Raw genomic sequence first — 15,331 nt, forward strand, 5'->3', positions numbered from 1 at the left:
TTTGCCACCCTGAAAAGTTAGCTCAGCCCTTTGTCTCCATGACTAACAGACTCTTGTGCTGAGGGGCCAGGAGCAGAAGTGGCAGGTCACCTCAGCCTCAATGTTTGTTTTCAACATGTAAACTCATGGAAACAATGGCAGCAAGCTATCTGAAAGAGAAAGAAGCTTACAAAGCTTAGGGAAAGCAAAAACAGGATCAATTTGAGGAGGAGAAAGGCATTAAAATGTCTTTGGAACTGAAGGGGTCAGGGCTTTAGCCATTCAACAGTGAGGACCAGACGCATGTTCACTGATAGTTCTGTGGGACACACACACATCCCACATGAGAATAACCATGTGTTGTGGCTCAGGCAGTCAGATGTGGGTCCTGAAGCACCTCCCCACCTTGGAAACATTTCCTATGCTCAAGCTGCCCATTCCCCAGAGAACATGACCAAGGTGAACCCAATAGTAGGGCATCCCTCCCCTATATATTCTGAACTTACAGGTCAACTGAGACTATAACTTAACCCTAGAGAGGTAGGGGCAGCTCCCCAGAATGAGATCAAGGATGAATTCCCACCACCACAGGCAGATTAAACTTGGGGAGATTCTTTTTATTTTCTAACATAGTGTTTTTTAAACCCACGTATTACTAGTATTTATTCTTGCTACAAAGGGTAGAGCTGGAGGTAGAACTCAGCCTTCGTGGGCATTAAACTTGAGGTATTCTTGTGTAGCTTAGCTGTCTCTGAGGGCCAAGGTTAGAAGTAAGTTGGAACAGGGGCGCCTGGGTGGCTCAGTCGTTAAGCGTCTGCCTTTGGCTCAGGGCGTGATCCCAGAGTCCTGGGATCGAGCCCCACATCCGGCTCATCCACTGGGAGCCTGCTTCTTCCTCTCCCACTCCCCCTTTGTGTTCCCTCTCTCTCTGGCTGTCTCTCTCTCTGTCAAATAAATAAATAAAATCTTAAAAAAAAAAAAAAGAAGTAAGTTGGAACAATATTGATCACTGAAGAGTGATTCATCCTGATTCCTCATCTGGCTTGCTTGGCTCGTCATTTGCTCTGTGTTCCTACATTGATTGAATCCTACATAGTCACTTTGTAGGCTCTAAACTCCTTAGGGGCACGGATTCAGTCTATTCTGTGATGGACCACATGTGTGTTACATTGCTCAGACAGCCTGTCATTTTATCCACCTTCGTCAGATCGTCAGTACTGAAATAAATGAGCCAGGATTTTTTATATTTGAGCAGGACCACTCAGTAATCATACCCAGGGAGGAGCTCTCCCCTTGACAAAGTTGTGAGTGGTGGTGGGGGTTATTTTCTACTGGTACTTACCATGATTCTTTCCCCGAACCTGGGGCTCGTTATAGATTTATATGCCAGAATCAAGTCTCCAGGAGAGACTCAAGGTGCTATAACCAGTGATGTGGATGATTTAGTGGATACATTCTTTTTTCTGAACTTCAAATGAAACCAGCGGGTTATGAGGAACCATCCTTCAGCTGAGTCATAAAGACAAGCTCCTGCCCTCTCGCAGTTAAAAATTCATGAAGCATTTCAAAAGGCTGTTGGGAATCAGGCTTGGTTACATTCTTTCCCTTCCCTTACTTGTTATTTGTATGATTAAATGCCTCTGGCGGCCTTCGGTTTTGCCAATGAATTATAATCTGATGTTTCTGATTAATCAAGAATAAGTGTTGGGTCTGGTTATCACTTGGTGAAGCTAAAGAGAAATATAAGCTTTACAGGGAACCGAGAGACAGAACAAAATAGAAATGTCAGTTAGCTTTACTCTGCTTTGCTGCAAAGGTTGGCAAGCTTTGAATATTTGCATGCCAAAGTTGTCTCCCAAAGGTAGAGAGACATAACTGCTAACATGAGGCTGGTGACATTTGTCAGCTACTGTTTTTACCTCCCTGTGGTCATTCTCTCAACCAGAGGGAACTTCGGTTCCAGGGGAAGGGGTGAGAAAGTGGCAAGGGATCCCCCTGACGATGGAAACTGTCTTTGTCTCGTAATTGGCTCACAAGCCGTAGTTGCTGGTGTCTGCATTAGTACCTCGTAACTGGGTTTCAAGTAGTCAGTTTTGCAACTGCAATGTTCTCCAAAATGGCGTTGCTTTTGCTACTAGAATTTTGAAACAAATCCAGAAAATACTTCCCTGTTCCATGTTATTGGAAGTAAGACAGGAACCATGCTTTCTCAGGATTCTTGCTATCACATGCCTTTCTGCCTTATTGCAGTAAAAAAAAGTCATGAAGCATTTTCAAAAGGCTCTTGGGACAGCACACCAGACCCCACGTTTCTCAGCTCCTTGGCCCTGATTCAGAGGGTGTAACCTGTGGGGGATCCTTTGGGTATTCCAACTTTGTCCCTGCTCCCTCTGCTCGCGGACAAGTTCAGCAAATCCCATTGGTCTGTTTTGTGTGCTGTGCTGACTCCTCCCTTCACAGCAGGCTCACAAGTGGTAAAAGGCAGATGTCGCAACCTTTCAGAAAACCTAGAGTTGTCACTCAAGATGATAATGGCGACGATACCACCTCCCTTCTGAAACCTCTCTCAGGAAGCCAGGAAGCTTCTTTCCCAGAAGTCCCTGGTGATCATCTCAAGTCTCAGTGGATTGAGTTAGATCACAAATCAGCCTTAGAACCAGAAACCATGCCCAGGTGGTGGGACAATGCTGATTAAATTAGGCCTGAGCCAGGAGCCCCACATCTAGAGCCAGCGGGATATTGAGCCAGATGTATGTAGAACTTCACCCAGAGTACACAGGCCTTGCAGGGGAGGGTATGCCAACCTGAACGAGATGGGTCAGTTTCCGAGAGAAGGGGGATGAACGATACAAGTTAGCCGCAACGGCCCCAGCAACTAACAATGGTCATTTACTGAGCTCTCATTTCATATGGTTACAATTCAAAGAACATTTTCCTTTAATCCTCACAAAAAAAATCCATAGAGAGAAGTTCCAATTTTATGCACATTTTCAGATAAGAAAATGGAAACTCACAGAGGCTAAGTGACTTGTTAAAGTCACACAGCCAGGAAGTGGCTGAGCTGGTATCCAAATCTAGGTGGTCAGACTTCAAAGCTCAAACTGATTCCTTCTCCTCATTAGAAAGTGTTTCTAGGCTGAGCCAGGGCACACTGGGGGAGGCAGGTGTCATCCCGGGCTTCAGAGCCCGACGGAGCTGCAGAGCCAGAGCCAGTCCATTAACACGGCTTCCTCCCCGCTGGGGGGTGCTGTGCTCGTCACCTCTCCTGGCAACCGTTGACCCCGTCTGCTGGGCCCTCCTGCTTCCCTTTGCACCTCCCCTGAGACCAGAGGAATCACTACACCAGATATGCACTTTACTTCAAACATGGGTAAAATGAGTATTTCTAAGAATTATTCCATTAAACCGAATAACTACAGCATATTAAGATAGTCTTTTCCTGTGGTAGCTAATAGCATATGTAAGTGATTATTTCTAGTACTAAAAGATAATAGAAGGCGCTTGTGGTGATGACTAGACCAGGCAAAATATCGCATTCATAGTCATTAATAATCTCTGCTTCTCTCTGTCAGCTCTCAGGGCTTAGTTCTCTGCATAACCAGTTTCGTGCTTCTCTTTCTTCCCCGAAGAAGTGGGTGTTGGGAATCAAGCCAAGAATCTGTAGCAGGACAATTGATAACCACCTGCTGAATTCGGCTCTTCCTGCCAGTGAGGTCCTCTAGAGCTGTCTGATCTATTTCGTGACATTTTATTTGGCAGGTTTAAAGGAGTGAAATATAGAAAGCTGTCTGGGTTTAGCAGGGAACGTCTTACCTCTTTATTATTCCTGTGTTCTCAGGTGGTGTCATGATCCATAATTCATTTTGACCTGAACATTCATGGCCTATAACTGAGAAAACCATGTTAATTTCATAAAGTTGGGTCAAGTAAGGATATAAGGAGACAATTGAAAGAAAATTTAGAGTAATAAGCCTATGGATGATTAAGAGTCCTTCAGGAAATGATATGTGCCAGTTGAAAAGCACTCCTATTGTTTTCTGGACTAAACTATGTTCATAAGTATTACAGTCATATATTTTAATTGAACATTTTTAGGTTTCCATGAAGTTTGAAAAATGAAATAAGCAATGAGGAGTTGCTACAATACTTTTGAGATCCTTTAAAGTCATCTTCAGATGATTATAAATAAAGAAGCTTTTTTGAGATGTTAGTATTCATTTGAAACTGTGTCTATCCATTCTACATGTGTTTACCACGTTCCTCCTTTGCATCGAGCACGATCTTAGTGCTGGGAAAGCAGCGATAAATATACAACACAGTTCCTACCACTGTGGGCCTCACCATCTAATAAGAAAGATTAAAAAAAAAACATAATGTCAAATTTGAAAAGTTCCATGAGGATTGATAATAACGTGGGAAGGAGGGAGCAACTTTATGCAGGGTAATTACAGAAGGCTTCTCTGAGAAACATATGAAGCCAGGTCTAAGGATGAGAAGAAAGTAGGCGTGCACATAGAGAGGAGAACGATACTTCCTCCAGGAAGAAGACATGGAAAGAGCCCTCTAGCAAAACAGGGAAGCCTGAGCAGGGGAAAGAAGTGGGAGTGGAGGGATACCGAAAACCAACAGCTGAAGTATCTGTGAAATATGAGAGAGTTCAAGCAGGACATTGGATAAAGAGCCTGGAGTCCAGAAGCAAGGTCAGGGAGGGAAATACAAATTAGGGGATGATTTGCATGTAGATAGACATTTTAAAATGATACAGTGGATAAGATTACCTAGAAAGAGAGTGTAAAGAGAAACTATTGTGTTGTCCATACAGGCAGGGAGCCGGCAGGAGAGTCAGCCCAGCAGGAGGAGAACTGAGAAAGGAAATATCATAGAAGCCAAAAGAAAGGAGGGAATGACTGGTGAAGGATGGTGGAATGATGAGCACATACCTTTCTCCCTTTCTATACCAAGACCCCAGGAAACGAGAGCAACCAAAATTCTTTAAAGCCATAGACCCACAACAACAAAGAAACCAGGAAGAGCCATCCCTGGCTTGATTTCAGTGATTTCAATGATTTCTTGAAAACAGAAGGCAGAGAGAGGAGTGACTGAGTGTGACCGGGGAAGCAACAGCTGGGAGAACACATAGGGAAAAAGGGTTAAGAAGAGACTCAATTTACCGTGCAGATCCTGGAACAGCCCAGGATATGCCAAGGATAACAGAGAATTGAAGTGAGACTCGGGGCTGAACAAAGAGTGATTGAAAGGAAGTGTAGATAGCTGTTGCTGTCCACCACATTCACTCCCGTGTTCTCAGTCTCGGAAGGAAAAAAACAAAATCACCTCTATAGAAATCAAAGGCCTACGTTCTCCAGCTTCTCGAAATTACCTGCATACATAATGTCTGCTTTCCTAATAAGCACCTTAATTTTAATCAAAATTTGAACATGCAAGCTGATAAGGCCTGCCCATGTATCCAGAGCACCCAATTAACTTGCTATTGCTTCATTCTTAAATATGAATAGACAATTAAAGTTAGGTTTTTTTTAAACAAAGTCTCTAACATGAAAAAAAAAGATCAAGATGAATCAACAATAAAAATGACACTGAAGGAAATGAAAATTTAATATATGGGATAGAAAAAAGGTTCAAAAAGCTTTATATAGTGTCAGAGAGATTTGAGAAAACATTATATCCTAACACAAGAAAAAGGTTGCTATGGGAAAAGGAACAATCAAAACATAGGAAAGATGTCTTGAATAAAGAAATAAGTACCAAAATGAAAAGATTCAATAGAAAGATTACAAATCAAAATGGAAAAATAGAAATTAGAACAAAAGGTCAAGAGACGGAAAATAGTATTTACAAATAAAATGAGAAAGGTAAAAATAAACCTAAGAATCTGTCAAGATGTTTCAACAGCTGACTAATGGAAGACCCAGAAAACAAATTATAGAGAATAAATTATCAAAGAAATAATGCAAGGATATTTCTAACAAACTGAGGGACATGACTACAGATTTAAGGAGTCTACTGAGGGCTTAGTACCATGAGTGAAATTATAAAAAAAAAAAAAAAAAGACCCAGAATGAGGCACATCTTGTTGAAACTTAGAAACACCAAGAATACAAACATGGTCTGAAATGCTCTCATAATGGGGGTGTGGAGGAAACAACTTACACACACACACACACAGACACACACACACACACAGAAGAATTGCCTTTCTCATCAGACTTTGCAGTAGCAACACTAATTACTAGAAGGCAATGGAGCAACGTGAAGTTTTAAGGGAAATTATTTTTAAACTATAACTCCATATCTAAGCCATCATGTGTGAAGCTAGAATTAAGACACTTTATATATGCCAGGACACAGGAAAAAAATTTACCTCCCATATAACTATCTTTGTGTTGTAATAAAACAAGGGGGTAAGCAACGCCAAAAGATAACATGGGATCCAGAAAACAGGAGCTCTAACCGCCAACTGCGAAAAGAAGTCTCAGGATTTTTGCCCAGAGAGAATTAAGTCCGAGAGTCCTCGGAGGAAAGTCTCCAGGACCAGACTAGATTAATGATTCTCAAATCGGGCTCCACACATCCCGGGAAAGCATAGAAACCTTTTCAGGGAGTCTGTGAAATCACAGCTATTTTCATAATAATCCTAAGATATACTGTGCCTTTCTCATGTCTTTGACATTCACACTAATTATGCACAAGCCGTGGTGGTTAAAGTGCTGACGTTTCAGCGATGAATCAGAGCAGTGGTGCCTATCTGGACTTGGTACCTGCCAGGCACTGACTTCTTCTCTGCCTTAGACTCGGCCCAAAAACAGAAGAAAAAGAGCCCACTTTTTATTTGAGAATGCCATTGATGAAGCAGCAAAAATTACTAATTTTATTCACCTTGACCCTCAAGTACACGTCTTTTTACTATTCTGTGTCTCGGAACAAGGGGGTATAATCCCCTGTCTACCCCAGTGTGAAGGTGTTCTCGGTGTTCAGCACTGTGGACCTGTTTCAGTTGTGAGCTGAATGAGGTGTTTTTGCCGTGCAACACCATCTTTGCTTGATTGAACAACCGATAGGCAAACTGTGGTTATTCGAACTTGGAGTTTGGGCAGACATTTCCTAAAATAAGTGAAATGAGCCTGTTGCTTCAAAGAAAACAACAGACAGTTCGTATTGCCACTGACAAAATACAAACATTCAAGGAGAAATGAGATTTTGGTAAACTTGGATCTACTGCGAACCTGACAGACTCCCAGTACTTAAAGACTTTCCTAATGAGATCAGTGGTGATATTAACAAATGTTATTTTTTGATATTGTAACATCAAATGGGTTAACATTTGGAAGATCTTCATAATTCTTTGAAACAGCATTTTCTAAATAACTAATGCATGATGTTACAACATCGTACAGGAGCAAAAGAGCTCTTCAAAGTGTAGCTGTATCGATAGATACGAAAGTAACAGAGCATAAAAACGGCAATGATAAGATGTCAGATCTACATTACAATTAACTTTTAAGAAATGCTGTTTGCCCTCTTTTGGTAAAGTATAAAAGAAAATATCCACAATGGGAATTATTAGTTCTTCAAGTGAACAAATATTTATAAAGTCACAGTAATGTAAGCACTTTGTTGATTTGCAATTTTTAGAATCAACTTATTGGCTTAATTATTGTTACAGAACAAATGGCAAATAGTATCAACCTCGTCAATTCAACAGAGCAAGTACAGAAGGCAGGAAGTGAGAGGTAGAAGGGGGAAGAGGAAATAAAGAATAGGGCAGGAGGGGCGCCTGGGTGGCTCAGCGGTTAAGCTTCTGCCTTCGGCTCAGGGCGTGATCCCGGCGTGATGGGATCGAGCCCCACATCAGGCTCCTCTGCTATGAGCCTGCTTTCTTCCTCTCCCACTCCCCCTGCTTGTGTTCCCTCTCTCGCTGGCTGTCTCTATCTCTGTCGAATAAATAAATAAAATCTTAAAAAAAAAAAAAAAGAATAGGGCAGGAACACCAATTTCCTTGCCTTACAGAATGTCAACAGACAATACGTATAGTTGACGCAATAAAAATTTGAAAGTGTTGGATTTTACTAATCCGTATAAGAAAATAGCAACATAGCAAGTATAATTCTATTGAAAGAATGGGGGAGGGAGGAATGGGAATAATGCAAGAGAAGTAAATCCTCATTTATTATCACAAAAGCAGAGAGATGTCAAAAGTTAAGAAGTTTTAAAATGTCATTTAGAAATGAGCTAACTACCCTAAGAAACAGCTTTTTCAAATTAGAACTTACTGCCTCTGGGGAGCAGGACAAGGCATGGGGTATGGTGGTATGGGTTGCCAGATACAATACAGGATATGCAAAAATAAATAACAAAAATAATTTGTTATTAAAAATATGTCCTTGATATTGGATAGGATATAGTTATACTGGAAAAGTGTGAATTGTTTTTCTGAAATTCAAATTTAACTGGATGTCCAGTATTTTTATTTAGTCTGACAACTGTATATGCTCTTTTTGGTTTTTGTTTGTTTTTAACAATGGACTCTTTTGCATGTTTAGATCTTTTAACCATATGTTAAATAACTGTTCATTTGGGGAGCCTGGGTGGCTCAGTTGTTAAACGTCTGCCTTCCGCCCAGGGCATGATCCCAGGGTGCTGGGATGGAGTCCTGCATCGGGCTCCCTGCTCCACTGGGAGCCTGCTTCTTCCTCTCCCACTCCCCCTGCTTGTGTTCTCTCTCTCACTGGCTGTCTCTATCTCTGTCAAATAAATAAATAAATAAAATCTTAAAAAAAAATTACCCTTCATTTAAAAAAAGGAGGAGGCTGAGGAAGAGAAAGACACCAGCAATGTCCAGTGCCAATGAAAACTGAATATATGAGGTTGGAGATATGTTTATTATATCTAGCCATGCAGAAAGCAATGGTGTCTTTGACAATAACAGATTTAGTGAAGTGACAGAGCTGCAAGTGGATTGCTGTGAATTAATAAGTGAATTAAGGAGAGGTAATTATAAAAGAGGAAAGTAAGGCATGAGATTTGGAGAAAATCTGTAGATTACAGGAATGATGAGATTTGAAGAAAATCCATAGGTTACAGGAGTGGTGATGCATTTTTTTTTTTTCTGTATATCCATTGCATATCTCAAAGTAAATCTTTTTTGGGGATGCCATATCAGATCTGTACAACATTAGAAGAACATGAAATTCTAACAATAATTTGGGATAATGTCACAGGAAATCCCCCTCCCACACATCTAAATGTGGGTGATTTATAACAGGGTGAGTAAGGGTCTGGCCTTCTGGTGAAGGGATGTTTGTAACAATGTGAACATTCTTTATAAAAAGGAGGATGTGGGTAAAAATATAGTGATTTACCATATATTTAAGTCAGATATGGGGCTGGAATGGGAACTTACAATCCCTTTCTCATTGATAAAAGTTACTAAATTGACCTGTCTTCTTTCGTGAGAACTGGAAGTCTCAGACAGTTTAAACCTACTCACTGCTCAAATTTAGCACATAGTATGTAAAAGGCCTTAGGGAAATATAAATATGACTGAGACATGGCGCCGGCTTCCAAGGAAGAGAAGCTTTCAAGATAGTGGCTAGACTAGTCAAACTTCCCCTAACAACCAACTGGCTTGTTGGCCTCCTGCCGGATTGAAATCTACCTTAGCTGAGCTCTGTCCCAATACTCTTAACCTCCGCCATGCTTCCCTTTCCCCAAAGGGCTCCCTCAGAACTGGATTTGAATGGGCTTCTTTAATAAAAGACATAAAACCAACCTGTCTCCTTTTCAGCAGATTATATAAAAGAGTCTAAGCACATTTTTCTCTAGTTGGAACAATATGCAAGCCATTCCCCCCCTTTTAGGCTTTCCGAGTACACTCTGCTCCCCTTCAATTGTGCTGTGGTTTTAAAAAGCCATCTAATTTGTACTCCTGGAGTCACATATGTGTATGATGAGCCATTGATGGCCTTGAGATGACAACTTATTAAAACACTTCATTTATTTTATTTCTGTGAGCAGCACAGGAAGAATAAAAAAAAAAAAAACTCCTTATCCTTTCAACTCTCATAGCAAATGACTCATTTCCTCTCCAATGAGGTTAACTTCTTCTCATTTCTCTTTCTTCCATGTTACCTATAGACTCTGCCATCTTGGAAGTAGCAGGGAAATGAAAGAGTAACAGCAACAGGTAGATGACTTCCTCTTCCTTTGTTTTGGACGTGCCACTTCCGGAAGTAATCTGATTGTCACTCACCTCCCTTTATGTCCACTCTGATCATCTCAGCTCTTTCTCTAAATTATCTCCCTGTGGCAGCTTTCACTCTTCCAGCCCTATCTTCCACTACACCTCTCTCTTCTCAGCCCTTCTAGAAAGCAGAGGTTCTCTCTGTCCTTTCCCTCAGCCCTCTGCAAACCCCATTCAGATCACAGAACCTACACACAAGGAAGCACTGATTAAACAACAGTCAGCAAGAGAAAAACACTTCATTAGACAAACTGGAGTCACCTGGGATCCTTCAAGCCCTCCAGTGAGTAGCTTCCTTTCAACCACAGAGGTCAGGAAGAATGGTGTCAGGTTATAGGGAGGGACTTTTGACTCTTTGAAGGGACAATTACCAGTCAATTTTAAGCATTTAGGTAAGTAGGTCAGTGAATGGTATTGAATACAAATATAGAATTATATAAGGATATATGGATATGGTCGTTATATTATGCCTATTTATAGAAGGAGAATTATTCTTCTCCTATATTCATCTGTTAGAAAACATAATGGTTGAGGTCTTTTGGAAACCTACTTGCTTTGGAACTCACTTAAAAGCATGTAGATTAATAATAGCAAACATTGGGGGGCGCCTGGGTGGCTCAGTCCTTAAGCGTCTGCCTTTGGCTCAGGGTGTGATCCCAGAGTTCTGGGATCAAGCCCCACATCAGGCTCCTTGGCTGGGAGCCTACTTCTTCCTCTCCCACTCCCCCTGCTTGTGTTCCTGCTCTCACTGGCTGTCTCTTTCTCTCTGTCAAATAAATAAATAACATCTTTAAAAAAAAAATTGCAAACATTGGGCCAGCAAAGTATATGACTGATAGCCCAAGAAGCATTGGAAAATATTAAACTTTGGGCCATCTCTTGAATTTCTGAATTGATAATATGATCAGAATCAGTGGACAAACCAGGAAATGTTCCAATTGCTAAATGATCCTGGACTAACCTCGACCTGAAATTTTGCAACATGTGTCTTTTGAAATCAAAAGGAACAAAAAAATGTAATATTGAATTACTAATCATCAGTCACATGTAAAACCTCCCATACTCCCTCAACTATAAGGTCTTCTGGTCAGAAATTAAATGACCTTAGAGATATTGTCTCTGTTTCCCAACACTGGGCAAAAATATCAGGTTACTGCACTCTGGCAGTTTGGAGCCTTTAAAAATCCTCAGGAAGTGAAGATGAAAAATCAATATCAAGTGACTCATAGAGGCACTGTTTTTAATGGTTCTGCTGCTGTCATGTCACCTTAAGAGGAAGCTCTTCATATTTGGTCAATACGGTGACACCACATCATTCTGAATTTTATATGAAAAAGACCACGGAACTTCCATTATAATGATCCCCCCGATTGGTCTCATTAACCACTAGCATTTGCAGTTAAAGTAAATGTAGACTCCGTTTTCTGTTATTTGTATTTTCTCATAAAATATGCATGAAGACAATCACAGCAAATGTCAAAAATATCACCCTTTTAAAAATTCAGCAGTATGACTCATGGTGTTCAAAATTGAATAATATATTGAATGACTGAAAAAAAAACAGCAAAATTTGAGAGTCAAAGTCCTGAGACAGCACACAAGCCTGTTTGAATGGACAGTGCAATCCTTATATCATGCCAATTGTTTGAAAATGAAAAAGTAGGATGATGATGGCTTATATTCTGTTATTTGGTTCTGAAATGTTTGGAATTGTATATATTGTTGGTTCATTGACCCCCTTGTCATTATGAAGTGATATTCTTTATTCTGAGTGATAGTCCTTGCTCTGAAATCTGCCTTGATATTAATAGAGCCATTCCAGCTTTCTATTGATTAATGTTAACATGTTATATCATTTTCCACATTTTCACTTTTAACCTGTTAAAAGTTTGGTCTTCCTTTTTTATACAATCTGACAATCTCTGCCTTTATTTAGTGTATTTACACCATTTACATTTAATGTGAATATTGATATCATTGGATTTAAATCTACCACTTTGTTTTCTATTTTGACCCATCTGTACTGTTCCTTTTTCTTTAATTTCTGTTTGCTTCTTCATCAGTTAATTGAATATTTTTTTATAATTTTTATTTTGTTATATTAGTCACCATACAGTACATCCCCAGTTTTTGATGCAATGTTCCATGATTCATTATTTGCGTATAACACGCAGTGCACCATACGATATGTGCCCTCCTTAATACCCATCACTGGCCTATCCCAATCCCCCACCCGCCTCCCCTCTGAAGCCCTCAGTTTGTTTCCCAGAGTCCACAGTCTCTCATGGTTCATTCCCCCTTCTGTTTACCCCCTCTTCATTCTTCCCTTCCTTCTCCTACTGATCTTCCTATTTCTTATGTTCCATAAATGAGTTAATTAAATATTTTTTAATTTAATTTCTCTTTTGGCTCATTAGTTATAACTCCTGGTATGTTAATGGTTGTTTTAGGATTAATAGTATGCATCCTTACCTTACCACAGTGTACCTTTAAATATGTATAGAACAGAAATCTTACAACAATTTATTCCCATTTCTCCCCTCCTAGCCTTTTTGTAGTTGTTAGCATAAAATTTATACATATATTACCAACTGTACAATGCATTGTTTTTATTTTTGTTTCAAGAAGCCAATTATTTTTAAAAGAAACTTAAATAATAAGGAAAAATTCAACCTACATGAGTTACCATTCCCAATGCTTTTCCTTCCTTTGTATGAATCTGGATTTCCATCTGGTATCATTCTCCTTCTGTATAAAAGATTTTCTTTGACATTTTTTGTAATGCATGTCTGATGTTGGATTCTTTCAGATTTTGTAAGTCTCAAAAAGTATTTATTCCACGCTCATTTTTTTCTCCCAATATTTTTTATTAATTGACTTTAGTTTTAGAATTGGTTTAGATTTACAAAAAAATAAGCAAATAGTACAGAAAGTTCTCATAGATCTCCCCCCACTCAGTTTCCCCTATAATTTACCACTTACATCCATACGGTACATTTGTTATAATTAATGAAACCATACTGGTACATCCTTATTGACTAAAATCCATAGTTTATTCAGGTTTCCTGAGATTTTGCCTAATGTCCTTATCCTATTTCAAGATCTTATCCAAGATACTATACATAACTTAACCATTCTCCAGTTTCCATAGACTCCTCTTAGCTTAGTGATAGTTTCTCACACTGTCCTATTTTTTATGAACTTGACAGTTTTGAAGAGTACTGGTCATATATATTGTTGGATGCTCCTCTACTGGAAATTGTCTGATATTTTCTCATGATTACACTGGGGTTATACATTTTGGGGGAAAAGAGCACAAAGGTAAAGTGACATTTTTTTCACCACATTATACCAAGGTTGTATGTTGTCAGTATTATTTATCACTGATGATACTGTCCTTGATCACTTGGCTGATGTAACATTTGTCAGGTTTCTTCAGTGTAAGATCACTCTTTTTGTCCCCTTTCCATGCTGTACTCTTGGAGAGGAAGTCACAATGCAGAGAACAGAAATCAAGAGCAAAAGTTCCACTGCTCCATCTATTTAAGAACGCATTATTTACATAATTTATCTGAAATTTTTCTATGTGAGAGATTAGTCTCTTCTCCCTCATTTATTTATTTAATCATCTATTTGTGACAGTATGGGCTCAGTAATACCTATTTTATATTTTGGGTTATAATTCAATACTACTTTACTTATCGTGTAGCTTGAATTGTACCATCTTTGGCTATTGGGAGCTCTTTCACTTGGCTCGTGTGCCCCTTTACCATATATCAATGTGGTTATTTGATTTTGAGCACTTCCTTATTTCTGGCACTAGAAGCTGCCAAGCTGCTCTAAGCTCATCTTCTATGCTTCTTGCCCCAGTCCTAGGAACAGCCTTTTCTGCAAGAAGCCCTATTTCCTCTTATTGGAGAATGGCATTGGAAACCAAGATCTGGGTCCCAGGCGTACTTATGTTGGGGGGGGGGTCATTTCATTTAGATCCTCTCAGCTGACAGAACAAAGAAATTATGTGTGTATACCAACATGTGTGTCTATACACACATCTGTAAATATTTTATATGTAATCATCTGTGTCTGTATTAAACTAAACATGAATTCTTACTGATGTCTCCCTAACCAAATGGATTATTCTAGCCTATTCCTCTTGCTGATCTTTATATTTCTAGTCCAACAGGGAAAAGCCTGGATCCCACCATCTGCCATTCATTTACTTAATCTTTAATTCCGGTACACATGTATAGCAGTAACAGAATTGTTAATCCATACCCCCATGGAGAAAATTTTGACTCAAGTCAGTTATGAGTTATGTACAGTTCTTTTTGCCTTTGGTCTTTAAAACACCATTCATTTCCAATGTTACTTAGGTCAGCAGCTTTTCCTTCAACCCTTCATTTGAGCTTGTTTCATACATTTGTAATATATCTAGATTCTCTTGTCACAGTCTGCATTCTATCTTAGGATCCTCTGGCCTCCTAAATGATTTTTTCCTTTATAAATTGAGGTTTGCTCTTTATATTGGAAAATTCTATAAGATTTAACAAACACATACTGCCACATATCCACCAATATAGCATCATAAAGAACAGTTTCACTGCCCTAAAATCCCTGCATTTCACCTATTCAATCTTCTGTCCTCCTCCAAACCCCTGGCAACCACTGATTTTTTTTTTTTATTGCCTATGTAGTTTTGTCTTTCCAGAATGTCACAGAATTGGAATCATAGAGTATATGGCTATTTCAGACTGGTTTCTTTCACTTGACAATGTGATTTATGGTTCTTCCGTGTCTGTGGCTTGGTTGGTCATTTTTCAATTATATTATAGAGTAATATTCCATCATATGGATATACCAAAGTTTACTCATTTATCCATTGAAGGACATCTTGGTTGCTTCCAGTTCTGAGCATTTATGAATACAGTTGCTCTAAACATTCATATGTGGACATGCTTTAAAATCAACTGGGAAAATACAGAGGAGTGTAATTGATAGATAACATGTTAAGTCAAGACTCTTTAGTTTTGCATTAAACTGTCAAACTATCTTCCAATGTGGCCTGCAGTTTGCATTCCCACCAGCAATGAA

Source organism: Ailuropoda melanoleuca, chromosome 3 (assembly GCF_002007445.2).
Source record: "Ailuropoda melanoleuca isolate Jingjing chromosome 3, ASM200744v2, whole genome shotgun sequence".
Taxonomy (NCBI): domain Eukaryota; kingdom Metazoa; phylum Chordata; class Mammalia; order Carnivora; family Ursidae; genus Ailuropoda; species Ailuropoda melanoleuca.